This window comes from Dermacentor andersoni, chromosome 5, assembly GCF_023375885.2.
Source record: "Dermacentor andersoni chromosome 5, qqDerAnde1_hic_scaffold, whole genome shotgun sequence".
NCBI lineage: Eukaryota > Metazoa > Arthropoda > Arachnida > Ixodida > Ixodidae > Dermacentor > Dermacentor andersoni.
The window spans coordinates 65795959-65817267 of NC_092818.1; positions in this window are offsets into that span (position 1 = coordinate 65795959).

The window sequence follows — 21309 nt, forward strand, 5'->3', positions numbered from 1 at the left end:
CACTTGTGGTATGCTGAAACGAGCATTAAGCTTCACGTGATTAAGCCGAAGTTAGGTTTCTGGCTACGAAAACAAGAACAGATGTCCTATTCCCTAGACTTAGAATAGGGCACACATTTGGCACTCATAACTTTTTCTTTACTGGTAAAAAATCTCCTGCCTGTGGTAGATGTGGTGACAGGCTGATCGTCCTCCACGTCTTCTTGGAGTATAAGGAAGTCGAAGGGACAGGAAGAAACATTTTCCTTTTGCATACCGGTATTGTGTCCCACTTCATCCGGCTGTGTTTCTTGGTAAAGAACCGCTTTTTAAGACCAAAGTAATCCTCGCCTTCTTGAATGACGTTGTGCTACATGTTATAAGCCCATTAAATTCGTTGCGCATCCTCTTTCCAGAGGATGCCGCTATGATACTTGTTTTGTATAGGAGATATGCCTCTAGGCCCTTGTGTTTCAAGGGCCCTGGTGAGGCAGTAGTGCTCTAGCCAATTTTAGCATCTCACATATTTTGTATATTGCATCATTCTTTCGTAATGCATTTCAATGTTCATAGTACACGACATTAGACATTGCCATAATCTTATTACACATAAATTGTATGCAATTTACATCAATTATTTTAGGCCCTTCTACAGCCACGTCACATCAACTTCACAAAACTCATCAGACCACTGCGAACTCATTAACACTAGCATGGCGCTCTTTGGCCATACCTGGCCCTTGCACCATTAAACATCACACACATTCGCATTCATTAATTCATCGTCATCTTTGTTGGTAGCAAGAAAGGAACGATGAGGAATAATAGCAATGTTGATGTAATTCTAAATACATTTCTATCCTCCAACAGTCTCTGAAGTTCTTTTACCCAGCTAAATATATTTCCACGAAATATATTTTGACAAAATATAAAGAAGCTGCACGTAGAGCAACAACCGTTATGTTCAGCACTTTTCCAAGTTTGGCGATGAATAGATCAAACACATCGCGTAGCTGACAAAAAACTGCACTGCTGTCGTCTTCGCAGGACCCTGCTTAGCAAAATGGCGTACCGAGGAACACTGTGTGCCTTGTCTTTAATTATTTACAAGTAAAAATGGTACTGTACTTTTAAAGCTACGCTGGGCGCTAATGGGTCAAGTTGGGGTCAAATGCAGTTTTCGTTCCTATACTGAACACTGGGCTGTTCAGTGCGAAGCGCGAAAGACATGGCTGTAAGGACGACGTAATAAACATACGGCGTCTGCGTGGCGCTTTCCCTTCACGCATGCCTTTCACGCTGCCTTACCGTTTGATTTCCGGTTACTTGTGAGAAGGATACACGATGGTTGCGAAAGTAACTGTGATATCTGCGACATGCGCCATAACATTGGGCTCAGTTACCTTAGCAGCCATGACACTAACAAGAAAGGAAAGAAATATCAAGAAAAGTAGGCAAGTGCCGATACCCCTGGTCTCAGTTTTACCATAGCATCAAAACATCTGCTGCGATTTACTCCACGCTCGTGCGCTGTCAGAACGCGCAGGAAGTGCAACAATGGAAGCCTGGATAGTTAAAAGGATGGAATAAAAAACACAAAAGACAAGAGTATGTTACTTTTTTTTGGAAGCAACTACTGCACTTAATTTCTACTACAAGACGCCTTTAAAACAACCCCGTGTCTCAAATCCCTGTTCCAATGAAAAATAAATAAAAATAAAGATATGGTGGTCTTTTAAACCAAGTCTGTCCACATACCTTCAAAATATATATCTTAGTTTTCAATATTAGGCTTAAGCTTGTGGGGATGCGTGACTCTCACGCCTCCCCTGAGATCTAGTTTTCCCGCATAGCTCGTCTCCTGCAGGGCGGCTTCGCCCGCGGCGGTCGGAGTGGTTGAGGCACAGTGCGGGAGATGGCGCGAGTGTCGCGCTGCTGCGGGGTTACTTGGGTGCCGAAAGGGAAGGCGCTTGGTCTCTTTGGGTTCGGGAAGCGAGCGGGACGGACGTGCCGCCCGCGCGTGCGCCGACCATGCTTCTGCGAGACCGTCTCGCGTGGCTGCCTTAGACACCGTTGGCGTGACCGTACACGCGAACGACCAGGCGTTGGGATCCAGCATGGGGCGAACATATTCGCTCGCAATGCGGTAGCGGTAAGTCGGACTTCTAGATTTGTCGCGCGCCCATCGGCATGTTTTGGGGATAGCAACTCGGCTAGCAGGCATTGATCTATGAAAGGTGCAATAAATGCCCTTGTGACTGTTTCCACTACTGTGTTGTCGTTCCTTTGTCCCAAGAGTACGGAGGAGAACCCCATATCTCCCACAAGCTTCATTAGATCGAGCCCACCTACGACTTTCTATTCAAGTACATGTAAAACGCAGAAATACTTTTATTAGACGAGCACTGGAGTGGTCTTAATAAAGCTTGTTGCACTTTAGAGAAAAAGCTAATCATGTGACTATGGGAAACAGAATTTTGTTTGAGACCTTGCAATTTAAAAAAAAAATCACGAAATTCATAAGAACATTGAAGCCCGAGCTATACAAATCCGTAGTTATGCACGATAGCTATGCACGAGTTCTGTAAACTGCACATGTTAGAGCTTATAAAGCGGATAAATTTCATATATGAATTTACTTATAACGTGAAGTTGTTACGACGTTCATGAGAATTTTTCAAAAGTCTAACAAATTAGTAACATACTTCATAGGGTTGTATAATGCACCAATTTTGTCCGCTTTATATGTATTACTAGGTGCAGTTTACGTAATTGCGATACCAGTTTTATTGCTACTATCAAGTAGTGAACTTGATAGTTCACATTCCTGAAACTTTGCAATCTGTATAACTTTTCTAAAAAATTGACAATTTAAGAAGGTATACTTCCTAGAGTGAGTAGATTCCGACTTTTCTTTTCTTTTTTGATTTCCACAAACTTCATCAAACTTGCTGCAGTGGTCGCTGAGGGAGACGCTTTCACTGTTCCTTTGTATTTAGATATGAGCTCCCGAACTAAATATTCTACCTAACGTCCTAGCTGTATCGCGCATGACACGCTCCGCTGTTTAATGCCAATAAAACCGACATAACGAGCTCACTAACAAACGTAGCTCCTAGTTTACACGTTTTAACTCCGCGCAAGCTACGTAATTACCTGAATTATGCACTTAAATAATACCGTCAAATATTTTAACCACCACCCAGCACCGGTAAAAAGCTTTTGCTTGACTGACTGACAGGTACGTCAGGTCAAAAAGCAAAGATGCGCTATCATAATGAGTAAGGAACATGAAGGAAGTATACGCTCGCCACAAAAGCAAGACTTCTGAAGGTGCACGGCATTTAGGAGCGCTAGGCAGTGGCGTAGCCAAATACATTTTTTTTTTTTTTTTGGGGGGGGGGGGGGCACACTTGACCGTGGATGGGCAGAATGAGAGGAGAGGTAAGGAGGCAGAATATTACGAGCAGTAATTATTGCGCTCTTTCGTGCGGTATCGCTTGGAGTTAACATTAGCACATGAGCGCTAACAATCTCTTTCGGAGAGGAGAACTAGAGAAGGAAAATACAGTGAGACCGGGTAGTCTTGGTTTGTGAAGGTAACTCTCTCAAGTGGTGGCGAAATGCAGATACACTGATTTTGACAGCAAAGCTACCCTGATACCCTGATTTGCCCGCGCTGGCATGAACTGATATTTAAGTGTTTCCCTCTAATAAACCTCAGTTGTTAGTTTGCGCCTGTCCCGTCTTCTTCCTTGTGATTGTCTACAAAACGCATCCAATCTTTCCAAATACAATGAACCAACTTGCCCAACAACGCATCCTGCTAAAGCTGTTAAGGGTAGTTCTGCAACAGTTTTAAAATGAAGCTTTCTTTGCCGACCATTCCATGGTTTCGCTTTGCTCGGTTGGCCGGCCGGATGACCTGGTAGTCGATCGGCCGGTCGTTGGTCGGGTTCTCGCCGAGTAGACTTTTATTCACACTCACACAAAAAAGTAACATGAAGCGGGTCCAGGATTCAAACACCTGCAGGCCAGAGCAGCAACGCGATGCTCTAAACGTTAGCCCACAATTTTTCTTCCTTTCGTGATGCTTATTTTAGGCACACATAACTTTTGCAACAACATAAACTAATCACTAAGCTAAGAAGTATCAAGTTGCACAGCAACGAAAACACATACAAAGCTAACCATTGAGTTCTTTGTTTAATATTATTGACGTAATGTAATAGAAGAGGTTGACGCGTTTATGTGGCACCGGCAACTCCTCGCCGCTTGGCAAACAAAGAATATTGTCACAAATTTGGAACAAAATGTGGCACAAAAGTATAAAAAATCAGTCAATATCACAAAATTCTGGACACGAGTCCAGGGACTCACAGAAGGTGAACAAGTATACAGTTGCATATGTCAAGACATGTGCTTCATAGTGTCATAGTGTCCGAGAACACATAATGAAGTCCAGCTCCACTGACGTGAAGTGCGCAGACCGTAAGTATACCCCTCCACCTCCCCCATGACATACTACATAAACATTTGACAACCTAATGAACATAGACTTATATCATACATGTATCTTTCTGCGGACACTAAAATTTAATGGAGAACTAAGATACTGGTGTTTACTAGGTAAACTATTGAAGAGACAAGCGCTTTTCTCTGAAGCCCCGCTGTTGGCCATGAGCCAATTATTTTTATGGTGAATGGTCACCGATCTAAAGGTATTAGAGTTGCCATCAAGTTTCGTCTGCCTAGAGTCCCTATTCATTCTGGAAACGTGCTGCTCTGGTCATGGTCAATTTCCACAAGAAGCACTAAAATGGTTGTAAGAATAAGCACCTTACCAATACGGAGTATACCAATAGGGACGAAATTCGATTTGTTCCTATAGACCTTTCAATTGGACGATCACTTGATATGAAATGATTTGCTGATGAAATTAAAGGTTCGGCCTTTCGATCCTACATGCGTGATTTCCCCAGGCTATGCGTTCCAATGAGTAGGAACCCATCAAAGGTGCATCATCACAACTAGTAGCACCAGATATTGCTCAGAATGAGGATTTAGGTCAAAACGCTTTTGAAGAGTTCGTTGAAGCCCATGCCACAATAAAATGGCATTTCTCCAGCCCATAAAACAATGTTCAACTGTTTCGGGTACAACACACAAGCGAAAATTAGTGGATGTTACGAAAATGTATATTGAACGCAGCCAAGTCCTGACAGGCAAGGTTTTAGAATGTTATTTTTTAAAGAGTTTTTTGTAGATGGCGGCAGAAGCACTTTACGCACCCGAGCTGGCACATGCATCCTATCCTGACGGGTCATATTATTTAGCGCGTTAAAGTGGGGCCGGGCACAGCATAGACAACAAATTTCCGTAAAGGTTATGACGCGATACACATTATGAGTATTCACTTCAAAACCTCACTCTTAGACAACGAACCGTTAAATACATTTCATGCATAAATCCCCAAAATTGATGGTCCCCCCCCCCCCCCCCCAAAAAAAAAAAAATAGATGAAACCACTATAGGCCAGGTCGCCCCAGGTCGACCTGCAGAAAAGCTCGAATTATAGAATGAGAACTGTCACGAAAAAGAAGTACCGAGGTACCAATTGCCACATATACAGATTACTACACTTGGTGCACATGCACTAACCGGGCTGAAAAGGTTATCTCGTTTCATGGGTCCATAACTTGAAGGCTACATGAAAGCTGCAAAGAAGCGGTGAAAACCTGGTACAATTGGGGCACCTGTAATACAAAGAAAAGTTTTGTTCCCAATAACGTGTTGCAGGCCTGAGCTTTATCAAAAATTGAAAGGTTGTGCGGTGCGAAAGATTTAGCGTAACGTTCTAGGGCTACCTCGCCACCTGTTGATGACGATTGTGATTTATACACTATGGCACGTGTCTATACAACGGGCAATCGGCCAAGAAGCGTGTCCGCGTGTTGATTACTATGGTGATAATTTTCACACAATGACATATACCCAAATAGGGGGGAGGGGAGGATGGCCAAGAAGCGTGCAGTACAATGGAACATGCCCGCAGCGGAAAAAAATTATGGGGTTTTACGTGCCAAAACCACTTTATGATTATGAGGCAAGCCGTAGGGGAGAACTGCGGAAATTTCGACCACCTGGGGTTCTTTAACGTGCACCTAAATCTAAGCACACGGGTGTTTTCGCATTTCGCCCCCATCGAAATGCGGCCGCCGTGGCGGGGATTCGATCCCAAGACATCGTGCTCCGCAAGCCAAACACCATAGCCACTGAGCAACTGCGGCGGGTCCCGCATCGGAAGATTGGTCAAGAAGTGGGAGGTACATGTCATGCCAACGCCTACTAGCACTTTGAAATGATTGCCAAGTGTTCATGATGGTTATGACTAGGACACTTATCCACAACGGGAGACTGTTCATGAAGGGACCTGAACATTAAGAATAAACAAGAAGAAATGAAGTAATGCAAACCTATACAAGATTTGTCACATTGCTTAGCACGGGTACGCTAGAACGCATGCGCGTGGCAGTTTCCTTTACTCCAAAGACGCAAGAAGGAAATGGGCAACTTTAAGCATTCGTTATCCGCTTCACAAAAGTCTTCGCTTCACGTAGATTCCATCATGTTGTGTTGGATCGGCTTAATTTTGTTCGGTGGCGTTTGACGGCTTGGTAGATATCAAATCTAAATACAACGCAACGTTTGTTGGTGCCCCAAATTTGCTTTAAAAGGTAATGATAAATGATGGTAAAATAAAAATTTCCTTTCGTATATCTCCTTCGAATAAACGAATAAACAACTCACATGTGCCGTTTTTTTAAAGCCAGTAATACATGTTTTTTTCTAGCGTTGTGTTTCATATAATATATAGTAATGTCATATATTATCTCCTCATGAGAGCAAACTGTACCGTGTGTATGGTTGCCTTGGAATCACAAAGAAATTCCCGTTGATTAGGCGGCTACTCAAGCTCATAAGTGACACCCTGAAGAGCCGCAAGTTCTGCAGCTGTCGATGTCATAACTTGTGAAACTTTGATCTGCACAGAGGCTAAGAATCACAAAATCTTCGCTTACATGAACAAACATCAGGGATTCGTACTGACTAATATTTTGTTCTTGCACTTTTCTATCCTGTTTTTTGCGTCTTACTACTGGCTTTGTTTAAATTATTCCACCTCGACACTGCCTTATGAATAAGTCATAGAGCGATTAACTTAGAGAATGCTCGAGAAGGCAGACGCACAATCATCCACTATTCCTTGCTGTAGCATCAGCCCACACTGACTCGGACTATTAGAATCATCGGCTGGCCGCCTGCGGGCTTGTGCTTTTAATCCTTGCGGGGCACTGCGACCATATTTCTTCATACAAAATTTTAACAAATGACTTTTACAATTCCTGTGACAGACGCCGGCGCACTCCAGCGGAGATTAAAACTGATGCGAGAGATAAGCCACAAATGATGCTGCTGCTGTAAAAGAGATTCTTTTGCCAGCTCCATATTTAAGAGCCACCTTTTGCTCGATGAGCCGCGTGAATCGCTAAGTGCGTCTCAACCAAAACAATGACAATTTCCGCGCAAGATTACATGCCAGAATATAGGCGGACTCTCCAGGTACTCCTCGCGCCATACATTCCCATCTTGTCAGTTCCAGGATTTGAAATCGTTTAGAAGCCGGTCGACAAACCTAGGTAATAAATAAAAATGTGATTGAGCGAACTTGAGATTTTTCATCAAGTGAATCAAATTATACTCTTGAGAACGTGCAGCTGGGGCGGACTACACGCGCGAGCTCTGGGACCGTGTAAAATTCAAGGAGTTCCGCAGCCAAGGCTGCTCGTTTCGCGGGTCGAGGGTTAGGGTCTCAAGCAATTTTACAATGAGAACCGTTGACATTTATCCAGTTACACAAGGCAACCAGCTTTCACGAAGGCCGCCGTGCGAGCGAACGCGGACGAGAAGCAAGCAGGACGAAAGGAGGAAACATTAATAAGCCTTAAGGCCAGCGAAAGAAGCGTCCACGTTACGTCACTTTAAATGTATACAGAAGCCGCGACTCGGGGTTTTCCTTCTGCTCGCGCGCGCGCACTCAGAAAGCTCGAGAGAGCCTTGGTGAGGAGCTCGTAATGGTTCCCTCAAGACAAAGTGACCCCGGCAGCCTTGGCGTATAACAACGGGGTGCCACCGAAGGTAACGCCACAGCTGACTGCCCAGTCGAAGCCGTAAAACAAAACGGCTCACCGCCGTCTCTTCTGGTCGTCGCCTGGTGGTGACGGACGCTGCAGACGAACGCTAGAGGACAAGGCCTCTGATGAACGCCTAACGCGATGTTTATTCTGGGTGATCGCGTCTCGTTGAGGGCGCGCGCCTCGTACGTTCGGTGCAAGGACCCCGCCCCGAGCAGATTCCGCGTCGTTTCCCGCCCACTTGAGGACCGCGAGACAGGAAGCGCACAGCGCTTCCCGGGTGCTTAAGCTGCGTTTACACCCACTGCTGAGTAGGGACGAATGTAAAACTTCCGATGGGTCCGGGTGATTAATGACCAGGAACAACTTGCGAAGCACACGACGCTATCGTAGCGCGGAGAGTGGTCGTTAATGAGAGAGTCGTAAAGGACGTGTCAATGTCGCGATTTGCGTGGCTTTCCGCATATATGCAGTATCGGCTGGTTAATATTCATGATACAGTTTAGGTTCCAAAGCTGCAAGGAAGGACATGCGGCAGCGCATCAGGGACACCGTGGAGGACGGTCGCGGTTTAATTTTGACCATCTGTTGTTCGTTAACTGGCGCGTAAATCTAGGCATGCACGTACGTTAGGTGGATCCTCGCACGTGGGCAGTTTCGTCCACGAATCGAACGCTCGACCTCAAGCTCAAGTACATGCCCTGCTTACGTTAAGGTCAAGTGAAATGCGGAACGAGCGCCATGGAAAGACAACGCACATATACTAGCCTTGTGCCCCCCCCCCCGTATAAGGGCTTGAAACGTCTTTCTTCGCTATTTGAAATTCAAGAATTTATCGGCAGAGTTGAGAAATTGCGCAACTGATTGTTGTTGAGCTCGCCGACAACATATTTATTTCGTTCTTCTTGCTAGTTTCCCTAACTAAAAAAAAATGTACTTAAGATACGTCTTGCATGCAGTGTGCAGCACTCCAGTGGCAAGTAGCTTCGCGGTTCTTTAGGCGACTAAACCGAGGTTTTGAAAATGTCACCTTTCATTCTCCCGCGACATATACACGCCATCCACTGTCTCTGCCAAGTCATAGACTACTTCATGCCAGTGAAAGTGTCAGAAAATATAATTCAGTTTAATTTTAGCATTTATAAGCACGTTACATTTTTTTCTAGATGCTGTTTTATATGCCACCGCTTAGCATTTGAAAGAAATACGATGCCGAGTGCCTAAGTTATTGGAATGTTGCACTTATTTCTTTTCCCTTGTCAACTCTTTTTTGTGCTTGCTGTTTCTGTCTGTTTGCACTAATTCCTAAGTCGTGAGTCCTAGCTCAATGCTGGTAAAAAACAACAGTGTGCCACGGCTTAACCGAGTGACGAACTTAAATAAACGTCCAAAGGTTTTGCACATATTCTTCGTCATTTTGATAATACTAGGGTTCTGCGGAAACGAAATCGTTTTGTGTATGATTCAGCATTTGGGAAAACACAGACTTTCTTGATTGTTTCCAAGAGTCATTCGCTGAAAGCGCACGACAGGTGACGCAAAAAGTGTCAATAAACCGCTAGGAAAGCTTTCCGTTATGTCCATCGCGGCGTTCGATTTCCTGGTCACGGCGTGCGGCCGCTACTGGCAGTATTCCCATCTGGAACGAGTACACTTCGACTTTTATTCCTTTAGCCCGCTGGCGATGAAAACAAACCATCGATCTTCAGTGACGCAAGAGAAGTGCATTGATACCATCTAGCTTAAAGCTTGCGAAGGAGGCAGACGTGACGGGGATGCGCAATTAACGCTCACTTCCTAGGGTCAGTGACACAAGCATCTGCTCCTGCGTCGCTTACTGGCCGCATGCCAGTCAGTGACGAGTTCATGCCTACTTGTCCCTATATCCGTGTTCGCGATAGACAAAACACGCTTACAGAAAGCAAACATAACGTGCAATTTTGTTCGTTTCGTATATCAGTGTGCAGCCGGTATAATGTGTTTAAAACAAAAAGTTTTCAGCCGCACACTTCCGGCGCCGCCGTCTCCGTGGTCTCGTGAAGAGCACTTATTTTGCCATTTCTGTCCTTTGCTCTGTCCATGCATGCACCCTCGTTATCTACAGTTGGTAGCAAGAATAGAAGGAACTGATTGGTGCTGTCCCACTGGGTGATATCACATTTAAGTGTTGCACAACTTTTAAAGGACACGTGTAGCAGATAGCGCAATTGCATTCGTTAAGCTGGAATTTTCAAAGAGGCGGAAACTTATTGCACGATTAATCACAACAAATTCAGATTATTAACGGAAATTCACTAATGAACATCTTAATAAATTGCTTTACGCCCCATACTGCAATTTTAGAACCAGCCACGCGGCGCGGACCACGCGAACGAACGGTGTTCGAGATCGGAGGACTTATCCATACCTTGGCCGAGAAAGGGCACCACGCAATATTTTAGTGGCTTCCAAATCACTGTGGCATCAGCGCTAATGAGCACGACGATCACGCTGCTTGGTCAGCTGTTGACGCCACACAGGAGTCAATAGTTTTGTCAAAGTCAGATGCCCATAAAAAACTTCTTCACGCGATGTCTAGACATCGCGTTTTCTGCGTGGAACACGCCAAATTTTCAAAATGACTCCTTTCGCTACATGGACCGTTTGCTCCGTCTTCGCAGGAGCGACCTGCCAGTTCCTGCCAACTCCCTCACAACAGACGTGGGAGAAGCTGCTCAGAACGCCGGATGAAAAACCACAAAAGGCCCTCGTTCCCTGGGCCGAAAGGGTCGCTCCTCGTGAGGGGCCATCCTAGGACTCGGGCCTGCCAGATCATAACTGAGCAGAGTCTCAATAAAGTTGTTACCACCACCACCACCTCCGTCTCCGCATTCAATTTTGACTCTACCAACGCAACGCTACCCTGTTTTGCCGGCGATGGCTATATGAGTTACCTTTACAATGTTTCCTGGCCTTTCGGCATTAGGATGGACCACTACGATATAGTGTCATGGCTGCGGTTGCGAAGATGCGAGGAGATCCCTGAACCCGTTCTCTGCGGCAGTCGTCGATGCTGGCGATACGAATGCTGGAGACGGCGCTAGCTCGCACTGATTGCGGACCAAATTGTCAGAGCACGATATCTTCGAATGCCGACCCCATAAGCCATCGAAGCATAGGGCGAAACAAAGCAGTGCTACAATTATTAGAGACGACATACTTGCACAGGCGGCTTTCTTTAACGATAATTTATCTCCATTTTATTCCAAGTCATACTACACTGCGACTGTGCGCTGCGACCGTGAGCGTCTATAATGGCATGACTGTGCTTTATATTTAAATACTTTCTTCGTATCTTCCTGCCTCAGCCCCCTACCCCTTTCCCCGGTTCCTTACTGTAGGGTGCAAAATTTCATTTTCTCCTTTCGTTAATGTCCCTGCCTGTCCTCTTTTCCTCCGTTCTTCTCTCTCTAGTGTATCGCTAACCATACAGCCCGCCCTCACCTGCCACGTGCATTTTGTTTAACGATCCTCATATCATTATAAAAAACAAAAAAAGAAATGGAAGAAATTGTGGCGTCTCTTACAAGTTGAACACAGTACAGGACGTCTTTTCCAGATTCAAATAGCATTACGAACGGCGCAGGTGTCGATACATTATTTTCATCTTTCGTTGCTTCCGTTTTGTTTTCTCTCTTCCTGTACGTTACTCAAATGTGTTCCTAGAATTTTTGTACTTCAGCGGTTCAAAAAGCTGGGTATGCACCGCCGCCAAGTAGACGCCACAAGCTAATATCCTTTGTCACCTTTGAAGGTTACGAATGATACAAATATATATATATATATATATATATATATATATATATATATATATATATATATAATGAAGTTGCACATGGTATTTGAGGACACGACTTGGTATCTCCATCGACATCAGCATTCTCGTTCTATGTGTTGCGGCGCTTTATTTCGTCCACATCCATCCCTGTTTCATCTATCTAGCACATTTATACCATGGTATCAGCTTTAAGTCTGACGCTGGGGATAAAGCCGTACGTTCCTTTAGCCTCTTTAAACGCCAACCATAGCGACTTGGAGATCGCCACTTTCTCAAATGTCGCCAAATCCTTTGTTTATGGCGTGATTGAGGCACGAGTTCTTGGTCAGTATAGTTCAGGCGGTCGAGTTTCTCCTGCAGGTGGAGGTCAAGACGAGTGAGAACACTGGAAAATTTATTATGACCATTGTGAAGTGGCTTCGAGTGGCAGAGGCAATATTCAACCTTCCTATGCAAGATTTCATTAGGGGCCACATTGAAGTTATGGATTTGCTTACTCCCACAGCAGCTGCACGGCTGTGTGCTACTGCCATTACTTCATCCTTCATGTACCTTCCTATTTTCGAATATATATAGCTGTACGCTGCAATTAATGGCAGGTGGCACTGAGAGGGAGACTAGCAAGCAGTCACAATTTTAAAAACTCGCCAAAGCCTGCTATTGTTGAAGTACTGCCCAACTTCAACACGCACTATTTGATGAGGGCATGCAGCTATTACCGAAGCTGAAATCGCTCAGTAATTGAGGCTGGCGAGGGTTTCATTTACCATTATAAAAAAAAACGCGAAAGAAACTCTAAAAACTTGGAACGGATATATCAAATATTATTTGAAATATTGTTGCCATTCATGAAATCGTCGTTACTATCTCTAATACCTAGCGCACCCGGTATTTATTACACGAATGGCAGCGATATAAACCACAGACCATGGGGTTTAGAAAACTTTCCTCTGTGACGGTAGGTCTACCTCGGCGCGGATGTCGGGTTGCGTCGGTGACATGCAAAACACTTCCGACGTCTCCTCTCGGGCGTGAAAGTTTTCAGCAAGTCGATTGCCCTTTTACCTCGTGCATGACCCCCTGCCAATCCCACAGCCTCACGACCTCCCAAGATTAAACGGAATATAAAAAAAAAGCACGGTCTGCATTTATTTTTATTTTTCCTTTTATCTATTTATTTATTTTTTGCTGCATGCCAGCGATAGGAGCAGAAAAAACATTCAGTTATGTTCTATTATTGCAAAACAAAGCAAAAGAAACGCTATAAGGAACAGGTGAAGAACGTGTTTCTCCGGAATCACGATTCTCTCGAGTTTCGAATGAAGCGCGCCGGTTATTCTTTTCGCAACGCGGCTTCTTAGTTTGGCAGATTTTAATATGATGTTCCCTTAACGTCTCTGTGTCTTTAAATTCTGGGGTTTTACGTGCCAAAACCACTTTCTGATTATGAGGCACGCCGTAGTGGAGGACTCCGGAAATTTCGACCACCTGGGGTTCTTTAACGTGCACCTAAATCTAAGCACACGGGTGTCTTCGCATTTCGCCCACATCGAAATGCGGCCGCCGTGGCCGGGATTCGATCCCGCGACCTCTTGCTCAGAAGCCTAACACCATAGCCACTGAGCAACCACGGCGGGTGTTTCTGTGTCTGGCTGTAGCAATGTCGATACACCCATAACGAATACCACCGACCTGTATTATCGAATGGTGCATCGACCATCCCCTTAAAACATATATTTTTGTCTAGTCCTGCGCACGAACGTGTCCTTCGGCGAAACTTCCAAGCATCGGACACCATCTCTTGTGAGTATAGAGCTGTCACTCCTCACTGTGTTGCTTGCCACAGCCCTCAGCTTACTTAGGTATAGGTGAAATCGGCTTCCAACTCCCTGCGTAATTATGTAACCCGCGAACAAAAACTAAGTTTTGAAATAAAGAAAAGAAACTGCTGCTTAAAAGCGGACCTTGAATTGACACTAAAGGTAAACACTAAATCACTACAGACTTGTCCAGCATATCTTGAAAACGTTATGCTCATTAATCTCACTATAATGGATTGATTAATAGAAAAGAAAATGATGAAGGGAAAAGTATCATTTTTTTTTATTTCGCACCCTAATCTCAGAGACGGTGCACAGTTGTGAAACCACGTAGTTCTGAGCATATTTTCGTATTTGGGCCTCGGTCGATCAGAGAAAGTCCCCAAATCTTGCCGCATTCAATCCGCGGCTATTCAAGAATGCACTGTAGTCCATTTTTACGAAAACAAAATGGATAGATTTTATTTACAGGAAAGGCCAGGAGGATCGACCTGTGCTGGTGCGATCTAGTCTGCTACTCTACACTGGGGGAGGGGGAGGGAAGCGAAGGTAATGACGACGAGGGGAGAAGTGATGAGTGCTTATGTACATTAGACAGCGGCTCCACTGGACCCGCTTCTCTAGTTTTGACGAGCGGAAAATTCGCAGAAAATTCAACAGGATTTTTACTGTCTGCCTTGCAGTTGCAGTATCAGGCCATCGGCCGAGAACGGCGCCTTCCGACCATGGTGGCCTGCTAGCGCTGGCTAGCAAATTGTCCAACATCCTTCGATCCAGCACATATGCTTTGGCAAATCACATATGCCATGTGTTCCAGCGTTTCACGCGTCTCAGAGTGTTCCCAATCAGGGTTGTTCAACTGGCCGTTGAGGCGCGCGTAACGGCGGGTGAAAGCAACGCCCAGCCTAATTCTCCGTAGCTATGACACTTTGCTCCGCGTGACCTTCGGGGGCAAGCAGAATTTACCAGCTGGGTCGATCGCATGTAGGCGTATGTGGACGTGACTCGATCTAAGTGACGCCTGTCGTGAAGGCACTGAAGAAAGCGCAATGAGGATCCAGGGCGCGTTCACCAAGGCGTCAATTATATCGAGTCAAGAATTATGGGCTTCAAGTTAAGCTGCATTTCTGAATACAGGGTTTAGTGTCACGTCACGTGTAGGCGATCCTCAATAAACGAGTAACTAGGCCCTAGCCTGGGCCGTCAAAAATCAATGACGTCACGGCAAGTTGGTGCGGGAACTCCAAGGTGGCGTCGCCACCTGTCTTCGTTTTCTTTGGGTCTTTTGTGGCTTACCGAACCTGGTGAGAGTGACTTTTTCAACACATTGTACCAAGACGTTACAACATTGTAGAAGGATATGATTTGCTAATACAAGTGAAATCATTTTTCTCTTCCCTTCAAACTCCTCAGTGCCCTCGATATATGTGTGCTGCTTCCGTCAGGCAGTACGCATCTTTCCATAAGGCGAAAACTTGACACTATAGGTAAAATCGAGGTTCCAGCGGCTAAAGGGCTAGTCCAATAGCCACGCTTTCCCGTACCATCTGCAGCATTCCCACTAGTAAACGATGTGTATACGAAACGCTTCGTCTTATTGTGCGGAACATCTACTACTGACTGCACAAAACTGCGTCCGAGCTTCGGCGGCGCGAAAAAATGCCTTGCAGGTGTACCAATGAAACCGGAGGTGCAAGCAAAACACTTTTCTCCTCCTCAGCGCGCGCTGAAGCGAGAGGTTGAGACATCTGGGCGAAGGAGCCGCGCTCATGCGTGAGAGTATTCGTGTTGCGCATGGACAAACTACACTTCCTTGTTTTGCGCTGACACGCGCGCATGACGCGGCAACGTTGAAGGGTCGTGTCGCGGGTTTACTTTTCATTCATCTCGTACAGACAAGCAGCTAAATTGTCACTGCAGTACACGTGTTACTTGTATCTTTGTGAGTGTTTCTCTTCTTTTTTTGTTAAGCCGACACCTAGGCGTGCGGCATACGCCACTTGCGGCTGTCGCTCAGCGCTTATGGAGATCTTCCGCCGAGAACGACGTCGCCGGTGTGCTTCCTTGTCGTGACGGCCGCATTCCGACGACAAGGATATGCAAAATGTCTGCCACATCTAAATAAAAAAAAAAATCAGGTGGTCAAAATTTTTTTCGGCGCCATCCGCTGTAGCCGTATTTCGTAATTCAGGTTCCGCTTTTGGGTGCTAAAAATGAATAAAAAAAAGAACTATTGAAGATCCAACGCACACGTTCGCATCTGTATTAGGTGAAGCTTTCGTGTGACTGCAAATAAGTGCTTCAAAGAAATGCAGTGCGTGCATTTGTTTTTGTTTCTAATCGTCAAAATTCTATTTCAGAATTTGGAATTTCAGGATATGAGAATTTATTTATTGGTAAAAATACAGAAATATTACATGTGCGTGTTACACATAAGGACATCCCATAGTCGAAGACTGTATCGGGGCCTCCTGTTAAAGACACCTACGATGGTATGCAACGAGCCATCTCGTGCAGCGCTTATTTAGGTCCCGCACAGGTCACAGCTTTGATTTCATGCACTGTCTTTCTTTGGCCATTGTAGCCCTTGGGCCATAAAACAGTACTCATAAAAAAATCATGCACTGTCTGTTTTATGGACTACACCGTTCGCACGCTACGCCAAAACGACAACAGCAGTTGATGCGAACGCGTTAACTGCTGTTCATCGACGCAGTGGTCTCACAACTGACGAATGCGATATTCGATCTTTCTCAAGGGGAAATAATGTGAGCAGGGGCGTTTGACCACATAAGTATGACGTAAACGACAGTGCCAAGGCTGTCTATCATTCATCCATTTCACCCCAGTATATGTGGCCAAATGAAAAGAAGCGCGTGTATGTGCACGCTTTTGTGCAAAGTGCACTTGCATGCAACTTCTACAGGACGTGATGCACGCACCAGTCGTTTTGAAAAGTTTGTTGGCGTTGCGGCGAGAGGAGTGTATATAAGTGCGATTGTGGCCTCATTTTTACAACGAAAGCTGTATATGACTAACCTTCCGTAGTTTATTCGGCGTCCGGCAACAGAAACGGACTTAGCGATTTCTAACAAATCCATACAGGTGCAGCGCGGCGGCGCAGATGTTAAAATGCGGAACAGATTAGAACGCTCGCCGTCCACAATAGCGTGACGTCAGGTTATCGCAGTATATAAGTATAGGAGAAGTATCGGCACAACAAACAGCTGCGCTATAGATGGGGCGGACACGTATAGTTCGTACACCCGAAGGACAACATGCGTACGAGGAGCGCCGGAGGGAACAGCAATGGGAATGTAAACGGTGCCGGCGCGAAACGAGCACCGACGAAGAACGTTCCCGCGATGCTGAACGAAAACGACAACCGCAAGCCCGGGCACCTCCGAGCGAGCTACGACGCCAGACTCGCAACGCACAAAAAAAAAAAAAGACAACCATTCCACTCTGTGCAGATGGAATGGCAGCGAAAGCACTTTGCCTTTCGTTTGAGAGCTTTGGCTGTCGTCAGCTTTCGCTACCATTCCACCTTCACAGAGCATAATGGTTGTCTTTTTTTTTTTTACTCCCTTAGCAATAATACGGACGCTCGAGGCGCATTCGAGACATCGGCGCTGTCGGCACCGTCATGCATTCTTGCTGTATCGTTGGCGCATGCGCGGTCCATGCGCGGACGGTTCTTAGAAGACCTCCAGACATGCGCAGTGTTTTTGGCTGCAAAAGCGACGATGCCGTGTGGGCGCGCTCCGTCCAGCTCTGCTCAATCGGCTCTGCCTTGAGCCAGGACAGTGTTTGGCTTACACTGCTGCCATGCTTTCCTACTGAGCAGGTGTGTGCATGACGCATGAACCGTCGTGCAGTGTTCACCGGCCTGAGCGGAACGGATGGTGAATGTCAAGTCTATCTACTTCTTTCATTCAACGCTCACAAATGCCGACGGTTTATCGTTGGTCTCAGTGCGCCATTGAAGTGCGACGCCGTTGCACGTAACGTCGCTGCCGGCGTTCGTCGTCGCTCCAGCGTTGCAACACGCATCACACGTGCCAGGACGCTGTCTTTGCTGCGTAGCAGAAGTTGTCGTCCATGCTGCGTCGCGCCGTGTCGAACCGCGCATTGTGACAAGACCGTGAGAGGAGCTCGAGTTCATCGCTAAACCTTGCCATTGCTTTCAATGCTGCGCCTGCGGGCGAAACTTGCAGTTCTTTCTCATGAACATTCCGGCAGGTATCTCCGGATTCCTACAATGCCGCCAAAGCGTAATATCCGTTTAGTTGAATAATACAAGCCTACGTAATTTCTTGGGCATGCCGCTGTACGTCTCCAATATTGGCGCGTGTAAATATGTCGTCGCAGGATTGTGTATGGGAGGGAAACACACGAGATCATATTAGTGCGCACGTCCTGCTCTATCATTTTGCGCAGTGCGCTTCACAAATTATAGCAAGCCGTCGTCCGGAATTCACAGCGCGCAATGGAATTTGGGTGAAGCACGACGCCCGTGTTCCTAAATAATGAATGATATCTTCCGTAACAGCGTGCGTGCATCATACTGAGCCGAACGCGTTTTCATGCGAAATATTTTTGGGCGTACCCCAAACACTTTGCGGTGGGTAGGTCGGTAAGTAAATAAGTAGGCTCTCGGTCTCACATCCCTTTGGGTGTTTTCAATAAATAAAGTTAGAACGTGATTCAACCTCAAGCTGAAGTTGATGAAAGGCAATTTCTTGCTGGGCAACTTGGAGGTGCGCAGCTATTATTATTATTATTATCATCATAATCATAATGATCACCTTCATATAATCACGGCTTGAAAAGACTGGACGACGGGACATTTACAAAAGCAAAGGTCTTGGAAGCCATGGCCTCACAGTTCATCAGCCCAGAAAGCCATTAGAGCGCTTCATCAGTACCTGAAGGCAACAGACTTGAGTGCCCGACTGTAGACATGCTGCACCTAGCTTAGTGCATGCGAAAGTGCGATATAGACTCATGTCTTCTATCTCTGTTTCTTTCACTCCCCTATCCCCCTCCCCACTTGTGGGGTAGCAAACTGGACTCAGTATGGTTAACCTCCCTGCCTTTCCTTCCTCCCTTCTCTCTCTCTTCGTATAAACATCATGGTCGCCATCACTGTCATCACTTTTATCATCATCACCTTAATCATCACCATCATCATCGTCGTTGTCATCATCATCATTGTCAAATAATCATCATCGTTACCATTATCATCATAGCCATCGTCAGCGCTGCGCTCAGAACAAACTATATGGTGCATCATCAGTTTTGTAACATTTTTAGACTGCCTAGCCTTCGGGATCGGCACACGAAAGAGGCTAGAAACCGAGGGTAAATAGGGACATACCTTTACGATACGAATGCTCTAACCATTAGGTGACGATCACATGCATACCTCTCTCGTGCCGACGCGAGCTAGTTCTTTCCGATGTGCGGTGTGTGCGGCTCGTCGCATAGCACGAGCGAGATCAAGTGCCCACGTGGCAGATTCCATTCGGCGACAGACGCGTGAATAAAACGCGCCAGTGATAACCAATCGTAGTTCTGTCTCTCTCTTGTGTCACGTCACATACCCACAAGCTTTTTCTGAAAACGAAAGCGTGCCAACTCCCCATTCTTCCTTTGTAGACGTTAGCGCTTTGAGATGCTTTGTTAGATTGCACCGTCTTCGGGGTTGGCCCTAATTGTAACAAAATAGGCTGTAACTCATCTTTGCCGGAGTACAACAAACCAAACGTCATGTCATCACCGTTATACTAACGTCGTCGACAACATTGTCTTGCTGCCGTTGTGACGCACACGCCACGTCACACGCACACAGACATAACCGCTTGACGTCCACAAAAACGTTGGTCCATCTGGGTAGCGCTTTACTGAAGTCCAAACGTGATAGATAGCTAGCTGGTTGCAAGGTGCTTCGTATATCCCAGATTCCAGTAGTGCGTGGGATCTGCAAAATTTCATTTGGTGTTGTTTCTAAAGGTTTTTTAACTAAATACGCCTTGCGGCACCTCCCCCAAGTTAACGAGAAACCGTAAATGACCGGCCGAGCATAGGGCGACGTGTGTAAATGGATTTTAAGTCTCTTAAATTTGAATTTATGCTAAATCGGCGAGGAGAGGAAAAATTTAAGTCAGTCACTGAGGCATTAGCAGGATAAGAATAAGTAAATATTAACTTTCGGAAGAACAATAAATATGAATAGAGAAAAAGAAAGGCTAAATTAGAACAGGCACCGGGATTGGGGAAACATTTTTCGGCGTGGTATTCATCGTTACCTCCATCGTCGCGCCGTCGTCATCATTCCGTCATCGTCATTCCATCGTCATTATGCCATCATCGCCATTCCATCACGCTCCTACAGCCGTCATTACGCCACCGTAGTCATACCGTCGTCCTCAAGTCAAGGCTTATCATTGTATCGTCGTCAGAGTTATCGCCACGGATTCATGGTCAGGCTGCGTCGTCGTAATGCCGTCGTTGTCATTCCATCGTAAGACAAGTTTCGTCATCTAATTTTCCTCATGTCGTCTTTATTACGGCACGTTCGTCATAAGGTCGTCATCACTACAGCGTCGTCATTCTATTGTCATGTCGTCGTCATGATGCTGTCGTCATACTTCATCTTCGTAATTCTTTCGTCTTCATGACGTCATCTTCATCCCATTGTGATCATTGCTTATTGGTCGTACAATCGCCGACAGGCCACCATGATCACTGCATCGTCCATACTCTGTCGTAGTTATTCCAGTGGTAGCATCCAATTGTCACACTGACGTCGTCACTCCATCATCGTCATGCTATTGTCATTATGCCGACGCCGTTGTGCAGTCGGTTTCGTTCGGTCGTAGTCGGCATTCCTGCTTCGACATTCCATTGTCGCCACTACATCGTCCTCATACGACGACGACGCATGCGACAACGAAATAGTGCATTCTTGGTAATACCATCAGGGTGATTGATGCCATTACGGTCATTCCGTCGCCGTCATAATAATAGTACTCGTCGTCATTCCATAGTCATCATGCCGCCATCGTCACGCCTTCATGTTCATGCCAATGTCATGACTGCGTCTTCATTAAGCCGTCGTCACGCTTTCGAGCTCATGCCGTCACCTTCATGTCATCATGATGCTCATGTTGTCATGGTTGTCCCATCGTTTCCAGCGTTGCCACCCGTTGTTCCCATGCCGTAGTCGTAACACCGTCTTTGTGATACAGTCATCGTCATTCCAGCGTCGACATCCCCGAGTTGTCAGGCCGTCGTCGTCATAGTGTCGTCGTTATTATAGCATCGTTATCTCATTGACGTCATGCCGTCGTCGTCATTCGATGGTTATCATGTCACTGTTATTTCGTCCTGCGGTCCTCATGATGTCATAGGGTCCTTTCATTGTCATTCTGTAGTCTCACACTGTGTACCGACCATATTAGGTGCTTACATTTCGTCACGTTGTGAGTTCCCC